Below are 8,525 nucleotides of genomic sequence, written 5' to 3' on the forward strand. Positions count from 1 at the left end.
TCTCTCTCTCTCTCTCTCTCTCTCTCTCTCTCTCTCTCTCTCTCTCTCTCTCTTCTCTCTCTCTCTCTCTCTCTCTCTCTCTCTCTCCATATGTATATAGTTGGTGTGTGGAAATATGCGATCGCTAGCTGGTTGGAGCTTTACCTAGTTCACGTAATAAAAGGTTTTCACTTTACAGGTCGAGAATCATGAAAATGTCCCGATTAGGCAGTGAGCACATTTACAGTAGCACATGCATGCCTACCTTTACCCTACACATTCATCTGTACACAACACGTAGGCACAATATACTGCGCTCTATACAATACACACAGCGCACAGTATACTAAACACGTTTAGCAATAAAAATGCTTTGTGATTTCATGACGTTGTTCAGAATCCGCTGAAAAGCCTAAATTGTCACATAGCTTTTACAACGTTATTCGTTTTACAGCGTTTTCAGCAGTTAATGATCTCAGCAAATAAGGAAGTTTGTTCTGCAGAAAATATTCTTTGCCAGTCGTGTCCCTTTTATCCAATGAAAATATTTGTATGGATTGTTTTTCAAAGACACGTCTTTAAGCGTTGCGCCCGTTTATCCGGTGATTCTTGTTGTGTCTCCAGCTACAATAAATATAGCCAGCCAATAGATGAGCCCCTCCCATGGGGTGGGGTACATGTTCCCTTGATCTCTCTTAATGTTTATGCATTTTCTCCCTTGTTCCCCATTAATAAAATAACTTGTTCCCTAAAATGTTTTTACCTTGTGTTCCCATGATCCCGAAAATTATTTTCCAGTTCCCTTAATACCACAAAATATTTACCACTGTTCCGCATAATTGTCTCTTGACGCTGGAGTGAAAAAGGGTCTAAAACCCTAATGGTCCATACAGCACACTATGTTGAAATGACCCTGAAATACTTCTAAGTTTATTGTAAACAATCTTAGAAAACTGAGGAAAAAAATCACATGATGGAAGATTAGAGTTTCCTTGTTCCAAAATATCTAATCAGCAGTTCCCTTGTTCCCTTAAAATAATTCGACAATATCCCGTGTTCCCTGAAAGTTAATGCTCCTGTTTCCTTGTTTCCTAAAACCCCTGGGAGGGGCTCATAACTCCTCTTCATTTGAAACGCATAATCTTTGCAAACTATTATTCTTCTCGGGAGATATTGCGCATGCGTGAGCACCGTTTCAGGCTAAAGAAGACTGTATAATATAGCTTGTTGAGAGAGAGGGGGTGGGAGACTGAGGATATGCGGCAGGCAAGATAGTTGAGGGCGGTAGTAGAAGGAGGAGCTTGAGCGAGGGACAGGGGAGGCAAGGAGAAAGACGGGAGGGAATGCTGTAGTAGTTTTGCACTCTACAGGCTAGGGCACTCTCTTCATTACAAACACAGATCCACTGATAAGAATTTATTACAGAATCATGTGCTGAGATATCCCTTAACCATATTAAATGCATATCCATCACAAAATATAACTCCTCTGGTGAGATATTACGCATGCGCTGACACACTAACGTAGCCAGATTGTGTACTGACTTGTATATGCAGCGGGGACATTACATGCAAGGTCTTCTTACTTTTTCTTAAGTGAGGCCTACTGATAGAATGTTATCATGTAAATCTATGCAAGGATAACCCGTCTTCATTTGAAATGCATAATCTTTGCAAAATAATATTCTTCTCGTGAGATATTGCGCATACGCGAGCACCGTTTCACGCGTGCAGCACAAACTAAAGAAAACCGCGTAATATAGCTTGCTGAGGATGAGAGGGGTGGGAGACTGAGGACAGGCAGCAGGAAAGGTAGCTGAGTGGGCGGTCGAAGAAGATACAAGGTTGAGCGAGGGACACGGGAGGCAAGGGGTAGGACGGGAGCGGGGTGAATTATGTGTTTTGCACCCTACAGGCTAGGGCGCTCTCCTAATGATAAACACACTGTCAGGTCCACTGATAAGAATTTATTACAGATATCTATGCTGAGATGCCCCTAACCATATTAAATGCATATTCATCACAAAATATAACTCCTCTGTTGAGATATTGCGCATGCGCGAGCACCGTTTCACGCGTGCAGCACAGATTAAAGAAAACTGCATAATATAGCTTGCTGAGGATGAGAGGGGTGGGAAACTAAGGACAGGCAGCAGAAAAAGTAGCTGAGTGGGCGGTCGAAGAAGATACAAGGTTGAGCGAGAAACACGGGTGGCAAGGGGTAGGACGGGAGCGGGGTGAATTATGTGTTTTGCGCCCTACAGGCTAGGGCGCTCTCCTAATGATAAACACAGGTCTACTGGTCAGAATTTATTACAGATATCTATGCTGATATGCCCCTAACCATATTAAATGCATATTCATCACAAAATATAACTCCTCTGTTGAGATATTGCGCATGCGCTGACACACTAACGTAGCCAGATTGTGTACTGACTGGTATATGCAGCAAGGACGTTACATGCAAGGTCTTCTTCCTATTTATTAAGTGAGGTATACTGATCGATTGTTATCATGGAAATCTCTGCTAGGATAACTCCTCTTCATTTGAAATGCATAATCTTAGCAAAATATTCTTCTTCTCGGGAGATATTGCGCATACACGAGCACCGTTTCAGGCGTGCAGCACAGATTAAAGAAAACTGCATAATATAGCTTGCTGAGGATGAGAGGGGTGGGAGACTGAGGAAAGGCGGCAGGTCAGGTAGCTGAGTGGGCGGTAGGAGAAGAAGCAGGCTGAGCGAGGGACAAGGGAGTCAATGGGTAGGACGGGAGCGGGGTGAATTATGAGTTTTGCACCCGACACGCTAGGGCGCTCTCCTAATGATAAACACAGGTTTACTGATAAGAATTTATTACAGATATCTATGCTGAGATGCCCCTAACCATATTAAATGCATATTCATCACAAAATATAAATCCTCTGTTGAGATATTGCGCATGCGCTGACACACTAACGTAGCCAAATTGTGTACTGACTGGTATATACAACAAGGACGTTACATGCAAGGTCTTCTTTCTATTTCTTAAGTGAGGTCTACTGATGGATTGTTATCATGGAAATCTCTGCTAGGATAACTCCTCTTCATTTGAAATGCATAATCTTAGCAAAATATTCTTCTTCTCGGGAGATATTGCGCATACGCGAGCACCGTTTCAGGCGTGCAGTACAGACTAAAGATAAATGCATAATATAGCTTGCTGAGGGTGAGAGGGGTGGGAGACTGAGGAAAGGCGGCAGGGCAGGTAGCTGAGTGGGCGGTAGGAGAAGAAGCAGGCTGAGCGAGGGACAAGAGAGGCAAGGGGAAGGACGTGTGGTGATGATGTATGAGTTTTGCACCCTATAGGCTAGAGCGCTCTCCTGATTATAAGCACAGCTCTACTTCTAAGAATTTATTGCAGAAATCGATGCTGAGATATATGCTGAGATATCCCCTAACCATATTAAATGCATATTCATCACAAAATATAACTGCTCTGGTGAGATATTGCGCATGCGCTGGCACACTAACGTAGCCAGATTGTGTACTGACTGGTATATGCAACGTGGACTTTACATGCAAGGTCTTCTTCCCTTTTCTTAAGTGAGGTCTACTGATAGAATGTTATCACGTAAATATATGCAAGGCTAACTCGTCTTCATTTGAAATGCATAATCTTTCCAAAAATATTATTCTTATCGTGAGATATTGTGCATGCGCTAGCACCGTTTCACGCGTGCAGCACAGACTAAAGAAAACTGCATAATATAGCTTGCTGAGGATGAGAGGGGTGGGAAACTGAGGAGAGGCAGCAGAAAAGGTAGCTGAGTGGGCGGTCGAAGAAGATACAAGGTTGAGCGAGGGACACGGGTGGCAAGGGGTAGGACGGGAGCAGGGCGAATTAGGTGTTTTGCACCCTACAGGCTAGCGCGCTCTCTTAATAATAAACACAGGTCTACTGATGAGAATTTATTACAGATATCTATGCTGAGATACCCCCTAACCATATTAAATGCATAATCATCACAAAATATAACGCCTCTGTTGAGATATTGCGCATGCGCTGACACACTAACGTAGCCAGATTGTGTACTGACTGGTATATGCAGCAGAGACCTTACGTGCAAGGTCGTCATCCGATTCCTTAATTGAGGTCTACTGGTGGCATTTCATAATGTAAATCTATTCGAGGATAACTCCTCTTCATTTTAAATGCATAATCTTTGCTAAATATTGGTTTTCTCGGAAGATATTACGCATTCGCGAACACCGTTTCAGGCGTGCAGTATACTGACTGAAGAAAACTGCATAATATAGCATGCTGAGGGTGAGAGGGGTGGGAGACTGAGGAAAGGCGGCAGGGCAGGTAGCTGAGTGGGCGGTGGGAGAAGAAGCAGGCTGAACGAGGGACAAGAGAGGCAAGGGGAAGGACGTGTGGTGATGATGTACGAGTTTTGCACCCTATAGGCTAGGGCGCTCTTCTGATTATAAGCACAGCTCTACTTCTAAGAATTTATTGCAGAAATCGATGCTGAGATATCCCCTAACCATATTAAATGCATATTCATCACAAAATATAACTCCTCTGGTGAGATATTGCGCATGCGCTGACACACTAACGTAGCCAAATTGTGTACTGACTGGTATATGTAGCGTGGACTTTACATGCAAGGTCTTCTTCCCTTTTCTTAAGTGAGGTCTACTGATGGATTGTTATCATGGAAATCTTTGCTAGGATAACTCCTCTTCATTTGAAATGCATAATCTTTGCAAAAATATTATTCTTCTCGTGAGATATTGTGCATGCGCGAGCACGACAATCCTTGCTGAGGATGAGAGGGGTGGGAAACTGAGGACAGGCAGCAGAAAAGGTAGCTGAGTGGGCGGTCGAAGAAGATACAAGGTTGAGCGAGGGATACGGGAGGCAAGGAGTAGGACGGGAGCGTGGTGAATTAGGTGTTTTACACCCTACAGGCTAGGGCGCTCTCATAATGATGAACACAGGTCTACTGATAAGAATTTATTACAGAAACCTATACTCAGATACCCCCAACCATATTAAATTCATATCCATCACAAAATCTCAGTCCTATGGTGAGATATTGCGCATGCGCTGACACAATAACGTTGCCAGATTGTGTACTGACTGGTATATGCAGCGTGGACGTTACATGCAAGGTCTTCTTCCTATTTCTTAAGTGAGGTCTACTGATGGATTGTTATCATGGAAATCTCTGCTAGGATAACTCCTCTTTATTTGAAATGCATAATCTTAGCAAAATATTCTTCTTCTCGGAAGATATAGCGCATACGCGAGCACCGTTTCAGGCGTGCAGTACAGATTAAAGATAAATGCATAATATAGCTTGCTGAGGGTTAGAGGTGTGGGAGACTGAGGAATGTCACTAGAGGATTTGACAACTACTGTTTATTGTGTACTGTTTAAGGCTGTTTGCTATTTTCTCGATCTACTATCTCATGAAGCAGTGGAATTTACATGTAAAGTGTCTCATTTTGACCGTTGACCTTTATTTTTGACCTTGACCTTTGACCGGGCCATATCTAAAAATAACTCCAGAAATGGACTCCCTGCCCTCGATAACCACCATAAAAAGAGGTATGCATGCCACTCTAGGCATCAAAGGATCACAATTGTAAATTGACCAAAGATTGAATATGAACGGCGGCGGCCATGCTTGAAATTCCCGAATGCTCAACGATGGCACAGGTAGCAACGGCAAGCTCAATCAGCTCTCCTAACCTAATATAGAACACAATTTCCATGAAAAAAAGTTTAAGAAGTAATTACATTGCAAAGGGGCCGGCACACCGACTACGTCGCTCGTAAGGCACTGAGCGGAACAAAATACATTTGATACCTGTGCTATAGGTTTGGGCAAACATCACAAAACGGCAATTAGGAGTTTCGAACTCTATCCGAGGACGGTTCACGTTTTCCGAACATATCCAAGACGATAACTCTCTGCACCAAGTAAAACCAATGAATGCATAAACGAATACTGGGAAAATGTTCTTAGAATATTTTTTGGTTATGTAACCATAACTAGAACCTCCCAGCGAATGTTACGCCAATGTATCCGTTCTTCTGGAATAGCGTCATAGCAATAGTGTCTGATGTTATTGTTTAGAATTAAAAAAGCGCCGGTTTACCTGGTTCGGCGTATTTGCCGCAGACTGGCAGTGGGGTGTGTGAGCGTAAAACACGCTAAAATGACGTAGGCAGCGCGCGCGCCACTGAACCCACTAGCTGTTAAAAACATGCTGACGTGAAAGACACGCAATTTTAATTAGTGGATTTTTACGGCTACTGATGCAATATTGACCGCCCTTGTAAAGGGGCTTGAAAAGCAGTGCGACCGTGAAAATATCGCTGCTATAAATACCGGGCGGGTGGACACTGCGAACGTTAGGCTGCAGACTGCAAACTATAACCCTGAAGGTGGGTCGCATGATGGCACTAAGCGTAATCTCGATAATCAACAGTCAATATATGTCAGCAACTTGCCATTTATTATTGGACTTATCTAATCGTACGTGGGTATGATATAGACAATACCTGCATGCATGAAGCACACCGAGTTGGCTTGCTCGTATGCGACATTAACATTATTCTTGAGGCACTATCAATTTTTCAAATAAAGAATACCTTCATACTGTAAGCGGGCAGATTGCATATGGCGGCAGCGGAGAGCGATAGCGATGGCGGGGAAATGCAAATCTTTGGCGCCAACAGTGTCGAAGAGGGTTGTCACAACATGCTGAGAATGGACGCTACGCGAAGCCAGTCGAGCACGTCCGATAGTAAGCGCAATGGTCGAGCGCGGAGCGATTCCCGGGCATTGCGCATGTGAACAACCTAGACGCTGACCAGATGACCTACGACATCAAGAGCAGGAATGGGATAGGGAATTCGGCCAAGTACCGAGCCGAGAGCGAAGACATGCATATCGCCGTAGCATTCGCTCTGAGTATAGAAGGTATAGACTGCATTCCGTATTTGGTATGTCTAGTTGGCCCGAGGAAGCGGAAAGGGAGCTATAAACGAGAGGTGACGTAGAAAAAGGGCGCGGCGTATATAAGGTGGAAGCCATCGCTCTCGAGCTGCTTGTAGAAGACACCCCATCGAGAAGGTGTAAGTGCGTGATACGGTTGCTATGTAAAATGATACGGTCTGCTAGTCTGTAGTACATTGAGTTTCTATGTTGTATTATGTAGTAAAACACTACTGAACGCTACTTCTCGTCTTGTCTTGTCTTACTTGTCTCTAGTATCATTACAGAACGCTCTTTAAACAAGTAGCGGATCACGTGCTACAATACATTGCGATAATAATCATGTAGTCAAACCACTGTGTTTGCGGCGCTGTCGCTATAAAACTGCCACGTATTCATAAATGCGCCGTCGCAATTGAGTGCCAGGCACTTATTATGGCAGTGCAATCGATCAGCCTTCTATAACAGCAGAGGCTGCTGCACGGCTATCGCACATGATAACTAGCATGCGGCAATATTCTGTATGCAAGTTCTGGCGTGTATCGAACTACGCTCAGTGAACTTGTATTCCTGCCGATCCAGTTGATAATTGGTGTGGATCAAGAGGTAATTGGATCGACGTCACGCCGCGACATTTTAATTCATTGTGATTACGTTGAATAACAAAAGCATGACCTAGCGATACAGATTGTCTAGGTCCATACATCCCAGGTTTACTAATGTAAGAGGTGATTAGTGTAATAGGGCAGAGCTCGTATTCTCCAAAATTATCGTTGTCTCTCTGCTCTATGTAGTATGTATGGCAATGCCATCAGGACGAGAGAGTTTAATATTTATTTAAAAAAAATGATGTCTAAATCGAAGAAATACGAGTGGGACATTTGGTAAAAAATCGTTCACTGCTGCGAATTAGGGTCCCATGTGGCCATATTATACAGGGTCAGCACCATCGCCCTCTGTTGACTGAATTTAAATTTTACGCAGCGTTATATCAGCCCGGACACCTAAAAATCGTACAGGTGTTTTAAATTTTAAAGGTACTCTCTTTCGTGAAATTCCAACAAAGACCAGTTTATTTGCAGATGCTGGGCATGCTCGAAACTCTGGTCTCTCGTTTTGTTATGGGTAAATATGGTGGGCGACAAGTGAAAGATGCGTATCAAGATTTTCCTGGCAACTAATAGGAGGATGCGCTCACTTGATTATAATTTTTCAAAGCTAACATTGTTGATTAATGTGATAAAAGCTCGCAGCGATAGCTTGCATGTTTTGTATCAGTCACACATAGTTGGCCATCTATGATTAATCTGTAATGGCGGTTCGCGGTTCGCGCTCACTACACTAACTTACTGTAGTGAAGCGACATACCGCCTGTAGATCATTAAGGTGTACATCTATGACAGTTATCCTAGCATAGATCCTTACATGATAAGACTCATATGAGCGCAAAACTCATACAGTCATCACACACGCCTTCCCGTTGCCTCTCTTGTCGCTCGCTCAGCCTGCCTCTTCTTCTCCTACCGCCCACTCAGCTACGCTGCTGGCCGCCT

Source organism: Priapulus caudatus, unplaced genomic scaffold (assembly GCF_000485595.1).
Source record: "Priapulus caudatus unplaced genomic scaffold, Priapulus_caudatus-5.0.1 Scaffold385, whole genome shotgun sequence".
Classification (NCBI taxonomy): Eukaryota; Metazoa; Priapulida; class Priapulimorpha; order Priapulimorphida; family Priapulidae; genus Priapulus; species Priapulus caudatus.